Source organism: Psammomys obesus, unplaced genomic scaffold (assembly GCF_907164565.1).
Source record: "Psammomys obesus unplaced genomic scaffold, mPsaObe1.curated_primary_1811, whole genome shotgun sequence".
Classification (NCBI taxonomy): Eukaryota; Metazoa; Chordata; class Mammalia; order Rodentia; family Muridae; genus Psammomys; species Psammomys obesus.
The window spans coordinates 2,399,503-2,403,883 of record NW_026586662.1 but is presented as its reverse complement, the minus strand read 5'-3'; the positions used below and the strand labels follow the sequence as shown (position 1 = coordinate 2,403,883).

At 39.6% G+C, this 4,381-nt stretch overlaps 1 non-coding gene across 1 annotated transcript; it reads left to right on the top strand.

The window, feature by feature from the left end:
- Window positions 1-4,184: 4,184 nt before the first annotated feature.
- Window positions 4,185-4,316, top strand: LOC129672905 (small nucleolar RNA SNORA67). The gene has a single exon (XR_008719584.1). It is a non-coding gene; the product is annotated as a small nucleolar RNA SNORA67 (small nucleolar RNA).
- The last annotated feature ends 65 nt before the right edge of the window (window positions 4,317-4,381 follow it).

The window sequence follows — 4,381 nt, the reverse complement described above, 5'->3', positions numbered from 1 at the left end:
CTCTCCAATAAAATACTTGCAACGTAGTACCTTAATGAAACAACAAGGAATGTTGGATGGAGCACAGGTTAAAAAGCAAAGTTAAAAATTGGGTGCAAACTAATCACCAATATTTTTTTAACAGAGACTTAGGAAGGTAAATACAGTTGTATTCTTCTGCATTTTATGAGTTACTATAATTTACAGCTTATAATGTGCTTATGGAAGCGGTGATCTTCAGAAAAGTTGGCCATTATACAGCCTCAATTGCTAAAGCCTTCACTGTGGGATGAGTCTATGAAATGAGCAATTCTGATTGGATTTTTTTCCTCGTTTATAGAGAGAAATTGGATTACTAAATAAGTGCCTACAGTTAGATTGTATTTCTCTCATACACAAAATTTATTTTGACATTTTTGCTTTCACTTTTAAAACCTATACATGCTAGACTCACATCACAGAACTGATAAGAGCAGAGACAACAAAATAGATTACAAGCTTTAGTACAGCAACTATAATTATCATTGTTTATTTGTATTGTGTGTGTATGCACACGCATACACACGCGTGTGTGTGAGTACTCATGTATTCCCTTCCAGTCTTTTTTCACGTATTGTCATGTTTTATTTGGTGGTAACACACAGCTCCATTTAGTTAGATATACCATAGCTTAAACCGCATCTTGCTTTGCATTCAAATTTTCTATTTTTATTATAAACACAAGCTATTGAAATGCATGATGTCATTGACTTCTCCAGAGGGACAAGGCATTACTCTTATAAATCCTGTATAAACATAAGCCCGGATCACCCATGGATGAATTCTTTGGTGGCAGACACTGATCTTTATCCTACAACGGGAACACTTTTCTACCATTTAGTGTCCTGAAGCCTTCAAGTGTCTCTTTGCTAAAAGACCCTGAATCCTTTGTATTAACTGTTGCATACATTAAAAAAAAATACCCACAAACCTGCTACTGCAATATTATATATCCCCATTTATCTAATCATTTGGTGAAAGGAAACATCCTGTTTCTAAAACACAAATGTTTCTCTCAGCAAAGCTCAGCCATGATGAGCCTAGGGCTTGAAGTCAAGCACACCCACCCTGGGGCTCAGGTTTCTCCCCTTGATGCTGTGGACAGGACAGCTGCCTTACTTAACTCCAGGAACACATTTCACCTCAGAGTCTTTGCAAAGGGCACCTCTTGGATTATAGCTTTCTGTCACTTAGCATAGGTGGAGAGCCACTTCCCTGGACACGGGCAAGTCACTTAACCTCTAATCTTCAGCTTTCAACTTTGTAAAACTTGAGAGTGGTGATGAGATGTAGCTTGCGAGCGTGTTGTGTGCATCACTGCAGTGAATGCTGTAGTGATGTTCTTGGCATGGAGCCTTACTATAGAAAGCCTACAGTGCACATTAGCTCCCACTATGATTTCTCCCCAATGTATATGGTTCAAAAGAAGGACTTAAAAACTAAGTTGGTTTACATGCTCCCCCCATCCCATGGCTTGTTTCTGTTCTTGGTTACTGCATCCATCTAATCAGTTCAGAATGGAAGGACAGAGAGATGAACGAAATAGATGGCTAAGAGAGCCATGTGCTTATATTATCCACTCCTAAGCCTGGAGGCTGATCTAATTTTATCTTGAACTAAAGTTACCAATTACTGCTTAATTGAGCCTGTCATAATCCAAAAGCTTCTGAGAAGTCAGCTATAGGGAAGCCCTTTAACTCGGAAGGGATTCAGGGAGGGCATAACTGAAGATGAAGAGTCAGGACTATGGGTAGGGCCAGACAGCAAGTGGGGTTGGTCAAATTCAGCACACTGGGAGTAAAATCTCCAAGGCCCAAGAACAGTCAGAGAACAGGAAGCTATGCTGGTACACTCATGTTAACCCAGCACGCAGGTGGCTGAGGCCAGAGGATCAGGAGTTTGAAACCAACCTGAATCTACACAGGGAATTCAAGGCCTGGGTAGATGACAGCAAGACTGTCGGGGGGAGGGTGGGAAGGAAGACAGATAACTCGCATGCATATGCACATATATGTGTACGTCTATAACAGTAAACAGCAAAGAAAAAGAGGTTATCAGCTTGTTACGGAGCATGGGAGAGGTTTGGGGAAGAGGAGCTGGGAGGGGCTGGAGGGAAGAAAATTGGGAGGGTACGTGCTGTAATTCTATTTTAATCAATGTATTTCTAAAAAGAAGCAAAAAAGGAAAGAGAAAAGAGAAAGGAAGGGAATAAGAAGGGAAGAAAGGGAGGGAGAAAGGGAGGAGAGAGAAAGAAGGAGGGAAGGATGAAAGGAGGAGAAGAAGAGGGTGAGTATAATCATAAGAGTCTATATATTATTCATGTACTAAACGCTGCTTAGAGCCTCCTATGCATTAACTCTTTCAAAGAAAAGAGAGAATGAACATTATCAGGAATATTATTCCTTATTCTCACGAAATTCTTCTATTTTAGTTGAGTCTTGAACCTCGTCCAGTTTCAGGTCTCAGAGCCAACTCAGTTACTTCCTAAAGCAGTGTGGGAAGTCTGGAGATATCCAGCTTAATCCCTCTCCAGGCTGTTTCCGGAGGGAGGAAGACTCCAACACCCTTCTCTGTCTGCCTCTTACACCAGCCCCACAGGGATTAGGAACTTTATTTAAACTATTTGAGAACTGAACCTAAGATAGTGACATGGCAGAGGAATCATGAAAAGAGTGTGGTTGAATTAGAAATGGTCTAATCTATGTTGGATTTCCTCAGAGAGCTAATCTGTGATGAGTTCAAGCAGGCCTTCAGTTCTTCAAAACCAGAGGACATTTAAAATGAAAGAGGGAGTCGCCAATGGAAGAGAACATGCTGCAAATTAAGAGATATTTTGGTCTTGAACTCTACTCCACAGGATGACAGTTTAATCACACTGACTTCTTCAGCATAAAATGTGGTTCTGCCAGACAAACTTTAACTGTAATTTATTTTAACCACTGTACTCAGCTGAGGTTCCAGAAGTGAGCCAACTCAGCCAACTCCAACTCAATCCGTTCTGTACATTGGCAAACTGCTCTCGTCTTACTTGAGAAGTCTCAGTAACCATGTGTCAATTTTTTTTAATATAAATTGCTTCTCTCTCAGATACTATATATTCGTCACTTCCTCATATTCATCCTTTTATATTTAAGTTTGTAGAACATGAATCATTTCTTTTTCTAGAAGGCCAAATGCTAAAATGGTTTCAATTCAAGCTAGAAATTAATCTTGCAGCTTCCTTTAAGGACAGTATAAATTAGGCTGATGATTTAGTCTAACATCATGAGTGAGTTCTTGCCCTTGGAAGCTTTTTATTTTTTTCATTTTTAATGATGAACAGGATTGGTTTTTTTTGAAAGGAATAAAAATGTATAAATGATGCTTTCCATATCGATATAACATTATCCCAGGTGGAATAATGTTCTTCTCAGTGGATTAAATGTTTCACACAATGGTGGAAAGGGGTTTGTTGTGAGCAAGATACTTGATAGCCAGCATCTGGAGAAGGAAAGAACTGTAGACATGAAAGAGGAGCACTAGAGGGCAGCTATGGAAATTAGCATCTTCAGACCTACTCAGATCCAGGTCTGGACACAGTAGGAGAGTGTCAGCTAGATGCCCGTCAGATGCAGAAACGTGGCAATTCAGATAAATCAGGGAGGGAGAAACTAAAGACTGAAAGGCAAACAGTTCACTGCTGAGGAAAAGAGATCTTTTCTCCCTAGAGCAGATGGCCTTTTGTCTTAGTTTATCTAGAGGTTCTTTCTTCGCTTTTCTCTCCACAGACTCACTTTCCATATGTGGAAATGCGTAGAACAAGCAAGGACTCTTTTCTAGTTCTACAGTTCACATGAACTCAAGAAGTAGTTGTTGGCATGGGAAAAATGACTGGCAGAAGAAATTATATAAGAAACACAGTAGAAATTATCCAGAAAGATTATTCTTGTTCATCTTTTATTTAGTTTGGTGAAACATTGAGGAAGGGTTGTGAAAAGATACAGATCACCTTCAAGGGGCAGATACTTTCATCCATTTGCACCTAACTTTGGATCCTATCATTTAAAAAAAATGTTAAAAAGCAGGTTAATGAATAAATGATGTCCCCAAGCCAATAATAGGCTACAGGTGCCCTGAAATGAAAACGTCCAGGACAAAGGGTGATCACATTTAGAAGGAGAAAAAGTGGCCAAGGTGATTCCCTCTCCAAGGGGCTGACCATGTCCCTTTCAGGAACATAGAAACTTGAAAGAAAACCAAACATGCCTGGTGAACAAGAGATACTTGTTTCCCTTGCCTTCCTTTGGTTGTATTAAAAAAGAAAGAAAGAAAGAAAGAAAGAAAGAAAGAAAGAAAGAAAGAAAGAAAGAAAGAAAGAAAGAAA